At 41.1% G+C, this 14,792-nt stretch overlaps 1 protein-coding gene across 5 annotated transcripts in view; it reads right to left on the bottom strand.

Moving 5' to 3' along the window:
- The window catches only part of atp2b2 (ATPase plasma membrane Ca2+ transporting 2), a 119,431-nt gene that overhangs the window by 80,545 nt on the left and 24,094 nt on the right, over positions 1 to 14,792 (bottom strand). For 3 of the 5 annotated variants that reach the window (XM_070958572.1, XM_070958580.1, XM_070958585.1), the window contains exon 1: positions 1,924 to 2,133. The exons of the other annotated variants lie outside the window; for them this stretch is intronic. The gene's annotated coding sequence lies outside the window, so the exon portion shown is untranslated. Of the gene's footprint in view, positions 1 to 1,923; positions 2,134 to 14,792 lie in introns of those variants that run through there. 5 annotated transcript variants of the gene reach the window in all.

The raw sequence follows: 14,792 nt of genomic DNA, 5'->3' as shown, positions 1-14,792 counted from the left end.
TCTGCTTCAGCACAATGTTTCTCCCCCGATGCTACAAAGAGGTGATGATGACACAGCAAAATGTAATGCATTGCGACGCTAACAGATTCTCTCTTGACTATATGAAACATGACAGAGCAGAGCAAGGTATGGATTTTCTCTGCAGGCTGGTTGTTTTTCTTGTACACGTCTGTTGTTATTTTTAATGGTTGTTAACTCACATTTAAAATATGACAAATTTCAGGAGCATAAAGAAATACTATAAATACTTTATATATATATGTGTGTGTATATTTTTATGTTTTTTATGTTTTACCTGGGTATGTTCACACTGTATTGGAAAGACTGGTTAAAGTTCATAATACAGCATTTATAGGGTTTACTCCTTATATCCAAATAACATTCAAATAATTTTATGTGTGTATTATCTACCCTTAAGTTAAAAAGAGCAGTGGAATATGTCACTGCATGATTGCAGCCTACCTTGTTGTGCTATTACTATCCTACAATGTCATCAAATTTGTGGTTTAGATATTTAAAATAGTGTTTAAGGGCATGAAGTTTTAGAGGACAATGCCAGGACACTATTCTTTTTACCTTCTCCTCATTCCCATCTTGCATATGTACGTATGTACTTTTTCTCATGAATGTCTCAGCGCCTATATGTTTTGTGTGCATAGACTGGGACATAAAGAAAGACTGAGAGAAATAGTAAGGGAGAAAGAGGAAAAAAGAGGGCTGACACTCTTCTTCTGAGCTGCCTGTCTGTCTTGATGCAGTGTAGGTGATGGTTGAGGTCACACAGTCATCCCAGCCCCAACAGAAGCACAATCAATTTCCTATGACAGCCTGTCTAACTGTGTGCCTGACTGACTAAATGCATGGCTGAAAGACTGACTTGCTGACTGAATGAATGCATGAATGACTTAACAACCTGGTGGCGAGGCAAATGGCTGACTGGTTGTTTGACTGACTGCCAAGCTGTACTGATGTGAGTGTGTTTCTTTTTTTGTTTTTGGTACACACACTGACTAACTGGCTGTCCACTGAACAGACTTGACAAGTCAGCCAACCAGACAACAAGCCTGTGACCTCGTCAGTCACTTAGTGTCATGATCCATCATCTGATCGGACAAGCAGGAAAACAACTAACTAGCCAGTGAAATTACCAATCGCACCAGCCACTGACTGTAATCAGCTAGACAATCAGCCATCCAGAAACCAGACAGCCAACAGATCAAGGAGGAGAGGTGATAACATTCCCTATTAATCCTGTCACCATGCAAAGTAGTCAGTCAGCTAATGCGGTGAAGACAGCTAGCCAGCAAACACACATGATCAGTTACGGCAGCGAAGCCTGCTGCTATAACACAACCAGTCAGTAAGTGTGACAGAGACTGCAGAGAATCTGCCAACAGATGGCCTGACTGAATGAAGACGTGCAATAAAACATCTTCATCCTGAGAAACTAAAGGAAACGGGGATTTGAGTTCTCCAAAAAAATCAGAGTTTGACATGGAGCATGGACCTACTCATGTATGATATGTTCATAATGTGCATGCAGACATATGGATATTCAGATATTTGTAAAAAGATATCATGTACATGTAAATATATGCACAGAGATCAAACAGATCGGCAAACATGAATCCATCCTGCAGAATTAATTCTACCACGGATCATCCTCATCTCTCCTCTCCCTCTCTAACACATCACCTGCTTCTTGACTACCTTGCCTACACACAGGACACAGTGCTGCAATATCATTCACGTTCTGTATCCGTAAAACACTGATACACATGCAACAATGAGAACACATTCATATTCACACATCAGAGCCTCCCAACATGCAGATGATTTACGCCAACAGAATCAAAAGAGACTAACGAAACCGGGGAACACAGATGCGCTCTTCATTCATTCTCAAAGACAAAGTATACTTACATGGCAGCAGGGTTATCACCACCATCACTGTTACGTGAAAATCCTCCCACCTAAAAATGATATTGCAACGGCACATGCGGCAGCGGACTAACCACCACAGCCGTGTCCGGTATATGTGTGTGTATGTGTGTGAGTGAGTGTAGGTGTGCGTGTGTGTGGAGATTCGCTAAGCTGCACACTCACCGCTACTGCCTCAGCTGGGGCTGTCTCAATGCACAGCCTGTACCATGTCGGCAGGCAGCAGGGGTGGGCGTGTGTGTGTCACTGCCAGTGTGCGTGTGTGTGTGTGTGTGTGTAAACAGTGCTGCATAGCAGAGAGGCTGCTCTTCACTTGACAAAGCTGTCCCTTAAATGGATAGAGGAATAAAGATGGATGGAAAGTTAAATTGATGGACTGATGAGGATAGAGAGGGATGAGAGGTTGGCAGCGTGGGGTAAGAAAATAAAGAAAGGAACAGATATGACAGATATTCTCTACAGCTCTCCTTCTCTGTGGCTCCCTCTTACTTCCTCTGTGGGACATTTTTGCCTCACAGCGGAGCAGAGCAGGAGGCCCACTGCAGACCTGCACGCAACCTCAATTCAGAAATAACTGGAGAAGGAAGAAAGATGGAGAAAAAGGAGGAAGACAGAGAGACTTGATGAGGATGAGGGAAAGAGAAACACTGGAGCAAGGAAAAGGTGAGAGGAGGAAGAGAAGGATGGCTAGAAAGAAGTAATACAGGGAGAACACTGGGAGGGAGTGAAAGCAGTAACACAAATGAAAGCTGTTGAGGTAAAGAAGTGCATGAAAAAAGATGGAGGTGAGTGAAGAAGAGGAGGGCAGAGTAACTTTCAAGGACATGGATCATTTTCAGGCTCATTCTTGTCTTCTGTAGATCGGGACACCCATACGACATGCGAGAACTTGCGTACAGCTCACACCAGTGGACATGACAGCTGCAGGAAATGATGCTTTTCCTGTGCATGTGTGCGTGTGTGTACGTGTGGCTCTTTCACGACACACACATACAGACAAACACACCTGTTCTGCCTTAGCCAGTCATCTGGCTATCCAGCAAGCCAGCCACGACAGGAGAGGATAACAGCTTTGTGTCATGTTGCCGTCACGTCACTATCCCACATCCCACATCTCATCCTGTCACAGGTTGCAGGGACTGTAGGGTAGGAGGAGGGGAGGCAGAGCCTTACTGTGTCATGCCCCCACACTTTCCCTCTCTCTATCCCATGTTGTGTCATGGGTGTATTATATGAATATCAGATTTATAACAGCACCAGCATCACTAGCAGCATTCCCCCACTTTAGTTTATTCCCTCTAGGATGAATACATGTTACACAGAGCTGAGCAGTGCACATCCAAGCTGCGCTGGGACAGCTGAAACAATACACAGCATGTGCTGACATGCATACAGTATTTTAGAGGTCTCAGTCTTTTGCATGCTGTACAGTAGCACTGCTGCTGCACAATTGTTCCACTTGAAGAGGAGTACATCCCCGGTTATGTGACAAGTACTGAGTCACAGAATGAGGCAGTCAGCACAAAAAGAAAAAAGGGGCTAGTGCGTGGATGTTCGAAGAAAGACTGTCATGGTTAATGTCAAGCTATCAGGCTCGCTTAGCAAGCCTCAACTATCGCAAACAGTCCACTGTGGCTGGCGTTAATCTGAGATACCATACACTGAACTTTTACTGCAGAGGATCACTTTGAAGAAATTCAGACTTCAACCAGCTTACTTTAGTTGTTAATTTCAAAGTAGTTCAGTGCTGCATTTTGGATTTTTGCAAATACGTAAATACTACATTTTATTCAAATGTGCTGTGTAGGTGAATCAGTCTATTTACGGACAGTGTGCACATTTTTAGTTAATCTGATGTGATAAAAATTCAAATCAGTCAATTTAGGGAAGCTGGGTAAAAAGGAGATTAATGATCAAAACAACACCTTGACTCCAGCATCACCAGGAGAGAATTGCCACAGTAGGTGCAGCAATGCAGATGAAGGTAAGTGGAATAGAGTTAAATAGAACAGAATATAAAAGAAGTGCAGATGTTTGACAGGCATGAAGTAGGCCTCTACATTGTTGTGGTGAGACTGGATAACTTTGTACCAACTAAACCAGTGTTTAGACAACCGGACAGGTAGGGAAATAGAGAGAGAGAGAGGGAGGGAGGGAGGGAGGGAGAGAGAGAGAGAGAGAGAGAGAGAGAGAGAGAGAGAGAGGGAGAGAGGGAGAGAAGTGATCGGGATCAGAAACAGGCCCTGAATATCAATGCAGCACGTCTGAGAGAATTCAGGGCTGCAGTGCACCAAAACCTGGGAGAAAGAGCACGCCAGAGCCAGAGCTGGAGGTACCACTTCTGCAGTGAAGACCCCCCCCATACAAAATCACCATGCTGCCCCACACCCATGAATGATAACACCATTCTGATACCCCCATGTAAAACTGTCATTGTAATTCTAGGTTTAAATAAAAGGACAGTTGAAACTGTTTTTTCAGAGAGATACTGCTGTGGTGTGGAAAGCTGTGCCTCTTTTTTTGTGGAAATTAAGTATGGTACTAGGTGTTTGATTAACATGAAAGTCAGCTTCTCCCCACCCAAATCCTGCAGGTAGGCCAATTTTAAGTAGACGCTGCAGGCACACCTTCACACTCAAGAAAACACACACACGTATTTAGCTTAAGAAAATTCATGCAATCCATCTTAATTAAGTGACAGTCATTCAAGAAGCTTATTAGATACATTAGTATAAGGCTTCTCATCCTCCTTGTCCTCTTCTCTATAAATGGCCTCTTCCCTCCTTCCCATAAAAGCTCCATTTTCTTCCAGGGGGGATCTGTTAACCCATAAAGTGCCATGTTTACCTCAGGTCAATCAGACATCTCATATCCTGGTCACTAGCCACCAGCCAATAACCATTAGCTTTATTAATTGTGGAAGCCTTAGATCATCTCCTGAGTGCTGTAGTAAAATAGGACCATGCACTGTGTCTGTGTGCAGACACACACACAAGCATGCGGTTAATAAGATGACTCCCAAAGGTCTCTAACCTTTCACTATTAGAGGTCACCATCACACACACTTCTTCTTATCTAATATATTACTCACACAGCGCATCTCTGTGCTTCCTTGTAGCATTAATCTCAGACAGTTATGAAGAGTGAAAGCCCATTTCCAATTTTACAACCGTGTGTTAAGAGTCTGGGGCCTGCAACATGCAAGCTGCAATTTGCAACATGAGATCATTTTCTTTCATGTTTGACATGTTTGGCTGATAGAGACAAGTGCAAAACTGGCGAGCCCCTGCAAGACGAGAATGTCTAAAAGAATTAAAAACATCTTATCCTGGTTTTGAGAAACACGGATATGCTATCTGGAGTACTTCAAGAGAAACCAGGATACTGCTGCATGTAAACACCTTATTCAGGTTTCTGAACATCCTTCAGTGGCTGAGATGGTGAGAAATAAAGACACAACTTCTCACAGATGATCAGAAACCTGGATAGTGTTAGAATAATGTATAAAGGGATATAAATAACCAGTTTTCTATTTCATGTCAACATTATCTCCCAAATAAGATCAAAGCCAAACTGGGATACTAATGCCCACAAAAGCGCACTCAATGACATCAGTTGAAGGGGTGTTATTGAAATAATAATCAATTAATATGACCATTCCTGCAGCCTTCAGGTTACTCTGTAACAGAAGCGTTGCTGGTCTTAATTGTACACTACACTCCCTCAAAACATGAAGCTATTCCCCAACCAAGAGATCAGGATTCAAAGAACATATTCTGAATGTGATTCAACATGTCTCCATTATGTAAATCTCTAATCCAATCATATTTTTTGCTGCCCCTCTCCAATCTGCATGATGACATTAGTTTGATTTGTGCTCCAAAATCCGTCATTCACCACTGTGCCTTTTGTTGAGCTTTATTCACTGCATAGAGAACAATATATAATTTCAATAAAAAAGATAAGTAAAACAAAGAGCATATTTATGTTAATTGTTGACCAAAGACCATTTTTAACCTTTAATACTGGGCTTTCTTTACAGCGCTGCACAATCATACTCTGCATTAACTGCACTCAATTCATGATTATTTCATTATTGATTAATCTATAAATTATTTTCTCGATTGATCAATGAGTCACTCAAGCAAGAGAATGTTAGAAAATAATGGCATTACAATTACAATGTGTTTTGACAATGTCATTACAGTATCCCAAAGCCCAAGGTGACATCTTCAAATTGCTTATTTTGTCCAACTAATAGTCCAAAACCCAAAGACATTCAGTTTACCATCATGTAAGAGAAATAAAAGCAATCAATTTGCTGTCAATTAAATGTCTGTTGATCAATTGGTTGCTTAAGTTTTACTTGAAAATATGAAGCAGGTGCACTAACTCCTGCATCTTCCTGTTGCTTTGAAACAAAGACAAAAGAATCTGGGTATTTAATATGTGGGCAATCATACTGTGTCTCATACAATCACAATCACCACGGCAGGCAATACATTATGAAGGCCTCATCATCCCATCCTATTTTCCTCTCTTATACCTCTCTACACTGCTATGCCCCTTTTTCTGTTTTCTCAGTCCTTGTTCCAAGAGTGATGGAGAGCTTCATCTTACTCCCCAAGGACAGCCATAAGCCATAAGACTAATGGAAACACACACACACACACACACACACACACACACACACACACACACCCACACCCACACACACAAGCCTGATAGTCGCAAACAGACTCAGACACCTACATCCACGTACACACACCCACACGCAGAGCCAGCAGACAGGGAGACATCGTCCGACAGTTGGGGTGAACTCAGTCAAATTGTCTTTCGCTAAGCTTCCTGCATACCAAACCCAGAGGCAAGGGTAAGCAGAGGAGAGGGGACATTACACAATGACAGATAGTGCAGGCAGTACATAAAACCTTTTTCATTTGAGACTGTCAAGTATAGGAGTTTTGTCAGAAGGCTGAAGTTGGAATTGGTGTGTTCACATGTGCCAACGGTCTATGGTTTCTGCCACGTAGCACAGCATTACTGGTCCTGGTCCTATGTGGGACTGCTGTCAAACCATCCCTTTCAACCAATGTTTCTGGTTGTTCTTCCCTGTTAATTCATAACCTCAAACTGGTCTTAGCAGCAGCAAAATCCCCTCTAATTAGGGATGCACAATGTATGGGACCAATAACAACAGTGAGAAATTTATATTATGAGAAATAGAGCCGATATTACAAACTAACCAGCAAAATTGATTCAAGTGCAGAATCTGCACACTCAGATACAGTAGGTGGCAGTGAGCACCCTTCATAACACACAATTTGTTTTTGACACAAATACAGTTTTTAAAAAGCAAGAGAAAGTCACAGCAGTCTCAGGATTTTTTTTTTTTTTTTTTACATAACACTGAAATAAATGCAGACTGTCCAAAATATAAACAGGGGTTGAAGTGCTAAACAGTCAGCATTAAAACAATTTGGGCCATTATAGTACAAACAGATAGCCATGTACTGTAGATACTAAGATTAAATCTCACAGATGACATGCACAGTACCTCGATTACATGACAAGAAAATATGCTTTTATGCTCCCAGGGGACAAAGGGATAATGACTGGAGACTACCTTGGCACACTGACAGGTATTGACTGGACTTTCAAATTCATTTGATACACCAGGCTGTTTACACAAGGGTGGGAAAAAAAGAATAATACTGTATGTACTGTAACTACTGATTTTAACTCACTGGCATTACATTACATTCATTCACAGTGATGTAGAAACACTGAATACATGATTATTAAATGTGATTTACTGTATTCTGATTTTGGTTGCTTACAGATTCAATGACGTCATACAGTATTTCCTCCTGGTCCATCAGTCATATGAGATACAGTAAATTAAATTCAAATAAAATGTTTCACATGTCTGCTTGGACCAGCACACATCCTGTGTGCAGCTTGGATAGATTTCCGAGTGATACTGATAGCCAGAACTCAAACGTCACGAGGCTAATGTAGCTATATAAATGCAATAATTACCCAATACTTACTTCACTGGATTCAATAAGCGCACCTTATTTTATCTCACCAGTATGTCCCTTGTTAAATCTGAACAAAATGTGAACAGGCTGTGCAGAAACTGTGCAGAGAGGTTGGTGGCTCAGCACTTGTGATGCTGCTGAAATATTAATGAATGACCACATAGTCCTTTCTTATCACCTAACAACAAGTGGTTTTAGAAGGTTGTAAAGAGTCTGGTGAGGAGTAAATGCACGTGTTGGTGGACGACGAAGTCTCACTGTTGAAACATCCATGTCATGTCCGTGCTGGGAATTGACAGTCTACAAGGAGCACAGTTAAGTTGCACATGAAAGGTGTGATTGGATTAGCAAGCTCCCTACAGACGACTGGCATTAAAATTCAAATGTAAAACAAGAGAAGATTGACCAAAGATAATAATAATAATTTGCACTTCATTAAAAGTCAGTTAACATCTAAGAATGTTTTTAAAATCTGATTTATTTTCTCAGAACTACAGTCATTACAACGTAGAGCTTTTACTATTCTAGTCAGGTGGAGATGGGAGATAAGAAAAGGGAAGATTTTAATTCTATTTTTCCAAGCCATCCGTTGTTGTAGCCTCCCCCCAATGCTTGCAGGGGAAACCCATCAACTTTGCTGGTGGGGGTCTTTGTTCCTGATTGGCTGACCCCTGGGAGCAGAGCTAATTCTTAAAAAAAAAAAAAAAAAAAACAACACATTGTTGTACTGTTAATCTAACAAAGCTGCCTGCCTCTGAAATCTGTTCAGCTGGTAGGGGATTCAGTGAGGTACAGACGAGAAAAGCTGGGTGTCCAAAGCCATTAATCTACCCTGGCTTCCTCGGTCCCCCCCCCCCCCCCCCCTCCCCCTCTTCATTTATCTCCTCTCCCTCTCGACACATGCACTCCCTCCTAAATAGCCATATATTGAGTTCTTATTCCCCCATTTCTAGGGGAAATTAATGCCTGGTTGAGGTGAGGTGTGAGGATTAAGCTGCAGCAGAGGATTAATCAGTCTTGCATGCCTGTAAGATGGACAATTCTATAGTTTATAAAAAGACTGGAACACACGTATGAATAGATAGAGCTAATTGTGAGTGAATATAGTTCATTCACAGTGGAATACAATACTCTTTCTGGCAAGATTGGACAAATTATTTTTCATGGAGTGCTTTTGTATATTATTTTCAGCATAAGGAGTAATTACATAACTTCTTTGTCAAATTGATATTAAAAGAGGTAGATAATGACATGGACACACTCACAAGACCATTTGGTAAATTAAGGTGATTATGACTTCAGGGCTCTGAAGAGTAACAGTCATAATTTCATTTAAAAGTGTCAGGCTTAGGGTGTTGTCCCTCTACATTTTGTGATTGCTTACCTCTGTTGAGGTAAGCAATGAGATGTTTTCTGAGGCAGTGTCTCCAGGGGGAATAAGTAGAATCTGACCACACTATGATTACGTGTCAGTCTGTGTTGGGACAGAGCTCTGTCAGTTCAGCTGGAATCAAATAAGGAAGCAATTTATTTTGCAAATATAAGAGTAAAGAGTAAATAAAAAGTCACTTCTTCACTACTCTGCCAGAATGAAAGCGACCATTGGTCTAGTTTCAAATGTCAAAAAAACTGAAAGTCAAAACAATATACTGTTCGTAGCTTTACCTATAGATTTGGAAGATTGAGCCTTGTGACTTGGTTAACTGCAGCTAAAAATTTACTCATCTAGAGTGCCCTAATGGAGGTGGTTTAAACGAGTATGTTCAGTACAGACAGAGTACGACATTTTGGAATCGCCTCAACCTCACTGTCCAATACAATTAACAGGAGACCTGACTGTGCTCCCTATCCAAGAATAAACACGAATGCACTTTCACACTTCAAACTCCATCTAAAATTAGGTGCTTTAAAGTGTGGGGAACTTTTCAAGGACCATGTTTTGGGTTTTTTTGTTTGGTTTTTTTAACAGCCAATTCATCAGAGCCAAGTTGTTACACTGAACAATTGCCAGCTCTCTCCACTGCAGGACAGAACAGCAGAGAGAGAGGAAGAGGACGGAAATGAGAAGAGAAGAGCAGAGTGCTGACAGAGAGACAACGCTCGCCTTTACAGACCGTCTTTGACCTTGAATGGAAAAGAAGCTGGAGACAGATTATCTGAGTGCATGGAGTAGACGAGTCCAACACATCCAGCACCTGTCTATGGTGCCTATGATATCGGCTATTGCTTGCTGTCTGTCAGCCTTCCAAATGGTCAAGCGTGCATTCAATTGCGGTTTAAGTCAAGAAAAATAAGTTACAACATAAATATATAAAATGTATGTCCCACTATGGTATAATGGAGTTACCCATCAGCTCTCATATAGTGAATGTTAAACAAGGACACAGATGTTTAGAGGGAAAGACAGTACAAAAGATGTCAACTTCAGTGTGGTAAGGGAAAGGGAGTTCCCATTCACTGGTGTCCATGTTGTACTGTACTGACAATAAAACATATATTGTGGTCCAAATTAAATTGATATGGAGTAAAATATCCAGTGAGATATGGAAAAACAAAGTAAATGCTATGGGACACTCTGCTTCCAAACACTGCATCTGGATCTGAACAGCAGCATCCAATATATTGAGCATGACATATAGACAATTAAACAAGCATTGCAGTGCCCCCTTAGGCCAATCAGTGTAATTTAGAGAATGGCACAAATGAATAATGGCACGCGTTATTCCCTAAAGGTGTCTTTAAATTTGATTACCGGCATGTCTGCTATGTGTGTGATAGATTGATGGGCATACAAGACAAAATATAGTCCCTCCCACAATTTTAATGTGGGGTCAACAAGGTTCTACTGCTGTACCAGTAATGTGGTGTGCCTTGGTAATACACTTGACAGTGGACAAACTGGTTGAAAACCGACAGTAAAACTGTAAACAACATGTCCATAAGCTTTGAAACGCATGAGTCTCATTAGCTGTCAAAGACAAACAGCAAATTTACACCCAAATAAATCCAAGTGCAATACATCACAGCAATTTTAGCACCACTTGTACATTATTCAAATGCATAGTTATTACACTGGGTTACTTCATCTGCAAGCTACAATGAGAATGACGAGTGCTATTTCAAGAAAAAGCCAATATCCCCCCTTGAACATTTTTTCTGATTATGCCCATTTCTCATCATATATTTCCATAAACAGTGTTTTATTTGAAATCAAATTTTAAGACTCATGGCTTTTAAATAACAGCTCTGGTGCAGAGGTAGCAGAGCAAAGTGGAGGCAGCTCCATTTAGGCTACTGTGCTGTATGCAGCCACGGACAAGAGAGACTTGCTGACAATGTGGCAACATCCCGAACACAGTACTGTGAACTGTTCAGGGCCTTTGATTTTAACTAAACATCTCAGTATATTAGACTTGTGTGACAAAGTCAACACACACACTTGGTGTAGGGAACAATCACAGTAAAGGAGTGAAATATTAGATATATAAGAGTGAGAAAGGAAAGGAAGTGGAGTTTTGAAAATGAAAAAAAGTATTTCTTAGAAGTCTTAATTCTCAGATATTCTGATCCAATGATTGAATCCTACCAAGGCATTCATTCGGACAATGAATCATTTAGTCTAACGTTAAGTGAAAGATACTGTATGCTTAATCTGCTTTAGAAGAAGAATGAAAAAAAAAAAAAAATATATATATATATATATATATATATACACACACACACACACACACACACACACACACACACACACACACACATATATATATGAAGCAGCCAACTTTTAACAGAAATATAGCAACCATGACAACAACGTAACGCATAACAACACATACTATATACAGTTGTAGTTCAGTGTTTAGCGGTGACCTTGGTGTCACATCAACTACTAACAATGTCAGCAAGCTGTTGAGCAACACGTTTATAGAAAAACAGCAGTGATGGAAATGAGCCTCCAGTGACAAGTCATTTTTAATGTAAGCACATGAGATATGTAAAGAAGGTTTTCTTTTCACACTCTGCCAAAGGCTACAAGCACAACCGAGCTAATGAAACACAGGGCACTGTGTGAGAAGCCTTGCAATGTCGTTGAGGACATCATCACTTGCAGATGGTCAACCTCACTAATAAACAGTAAAAAGACGAGATGAACAGGAAATAGAGCAGCAAAGTTATTTCCAACAAGAAGCAAGCTTGTTTAACTGGATTCTGCTCTGACCTCTGGCACCATTCAAAAGACATGCACACTCCTCACACACAAGTCCCGCTGGGTACACACTCCACAGGGTCATTAATACCACTTAATGCAGCCACTTCTGCAGCTTTACAGTTCTGAGCAACACTGTAATACAGCCTGTTAGAACACATACATGTGCTCATTTTCAAAGTATAATGTCTGACTTCATAGACACAGTGTGGGCATGAGAGTGACGTTAAAGCAATTTGCTTAAACAAGATCGTCTGCTTGCGATTTATGACCAGAGATTAACAGCAGTTTGGTTATGATTTCTTCAATTTGGATTCATGTTTTATGTAATTTCTAAACTTAGAATAGGGAATTTTGGGGTCTGTACAATATGTATCTCTCTCTTTCCAGTTTCACTGTTCTTGTGCTTGACACATTCCACTGGTGAAAGATTTCCTGCCCTCAAAAAGTTCTTGTTGCTATGCAACTGATCTGCCTGGCACTGAGAATAATGCTAGCTCACATAGGCTACACAGAGTACAAACCTACACACACACACACACACACACACACACACACACACACACACACACACACACACACACACACACACACACACACACACACACACACACTTGTGCGCCAGGCAGCTCTTAGCCTACATCCTGTGCTTGTTAAAAAAGATTGGGCTATTAAGCTAGCACGAACAAAACATCTTTAATCTGTATTGTTTTTGACAAAATAAGCCTTTTGCATTACAGCTACTTTCATTCTCTCCTGCTAAATGCTTTAACATTTAGACAGGCTAGAACAAATACAGACAAGAACATGTTGCAACAAATAATAATAAATGCACAAAACACAAAGTGACTGCTGGCATTGAGCATGACATTATAATTTACAGTAGCAATATGCAATCATGAATGACACTTCATTTAGATATTTGCTTACAAAATGGTTGTGTTAGACATGTTTGCTTTTGACAGTAGGTTAAACTCAAACAACCTCCTCCGAAATGAGAATCAAACAAGTTTGACTAATCTATGCTAAACTCCTTACAGGGCCAACAATGCTGCTAAAATGCTTTCCTGTACAATACATTTCTCACTAAGACCGTGCTCATATTTGTTGGTCGTGGTCCCTTGGTTACAGTCATGGATGGATCAGAGAGGCACACACAGAGTAGGAAAAAGACAGAGAGTCCAAGGGAAAGACAGGAACAAAGAGAGAGAGATAGATCATTCTTGAATGACACCTTCAAGGAAGTAATCAGACAAGAACCCCAATCCTTTTAAGTAATAAAATTTATCGCTCTGTCATTAACCATTTCTATTCAAATTGAAGTCCTCGGGATGAGACTCCTGGCCAAAGACTGCAGCTGAAGATTGCTGTGCCTGATATACTGTCTTAATACAATCTACTGTACCCCTTTCAGTGCCAGTTTCCAAAAAAAGTCCTTGAAATATCCTTTTCTTTTCCATTTACATTCTGCCATTTTGATACTCCATTACTTTATTAGTCAAAACCGGCCTCAAATCCTTTCCAGCACACGGTGAATGTGAAACTCAATGAAGTGAAACTGTGTTGGCGAGCAACACACTAAAGTGTCAGTAAATGGAGAAAAAAACCCAGTTTCCCATGAGCAAGATTAGCTTGTAACTCCCTTCAAGGCAGGAGAAAGGAGTCAGATTAGGTGACCAGGGAGCATGTGATGAGGAGTGATGGAGGACAGAGGAGAGACAAGGCAGAATTGGGAATGGTGAGCTTCAGAAGACAGATAGACTGGGCTGCATGTTAACCAGACCTGCCTGGTTGAGATACATTACGCAAATAACACAGACTTGTGCTGCACAGGACACACACACTAACACACACACACACACAGGCTGTGCTTCTTTCACTCTCCATCTCTTATTATCCAAATACACACACACACACACACACACACACACACACACACACACACACACACACACACACACACACACACACACACACACACACACACACACACACACACACACACACACACACACACACACACACACACAGTGAAAGCGACTCGCTCACTCTCTGGCTTGCGACTGCAGAGCTTTAGACCACCTCTTTCACGGTCACACCAAGGGCATCAACTCCCCTGAAAGAGTAGAGCAAGCCCGTCACAGGAGAGGAGAGGAGAGGAGAGGAGAGGAGAGGAGAGGAGAGGAGAGGAGAGGAGAGGAGAGGAGAGGAGAGGAGAAGAGAGGAGGTGCTCCCTTTAATGATGATGATCATATGCATAGGGGAAAGAATGAGTACTATAAAACGTCAGAGGGATGAAATGAAATGAAATGAAATGAAACACTGGCTAAAACAAAATCTGCTAACAATAAAAATTGAATAAATATGAAAATTAAAGGGAGAGTGGTGGAAATGGTGCAAGTGAAGTAAGGAAGAAGAGAAAACTGAAGGTGGTAAAAAGCAGAGGGAGCGCGCAGGATGTTGCTGGGTAATGGAGATGAGATGTTAATGTGCCTGCTGGTGATGCACTGCAGCAAAGTGAGGGAAGAAGGAGAAGTAGGAGAAGGAAGAGGAGGTGGCAGAGGAAGAGGGTAGTGGGAAAGAAAAGAGGGAGAAGAGGGGGA

Source organism: Chaetodon trifascialis, chromosome 3 (assembly GCF_039877785.1).
Source record: "Chaetodon trifascialis isolate fChaTrf1 chromosome 3, fChaTrf1.hap1, whole genome shotgun sequence".
Lineage (NCBI taxonomy): Eukaryota > Metazoa > Chordata > Actinopteri > Chaetodontiformes > Chaetodontidae > Chaetodon > Chaetodon trifascialis.
Note: the sequence above shows the minus strand (reverse complement) of the source record. Positions and strands in the feature narration are given on the sequence as shown.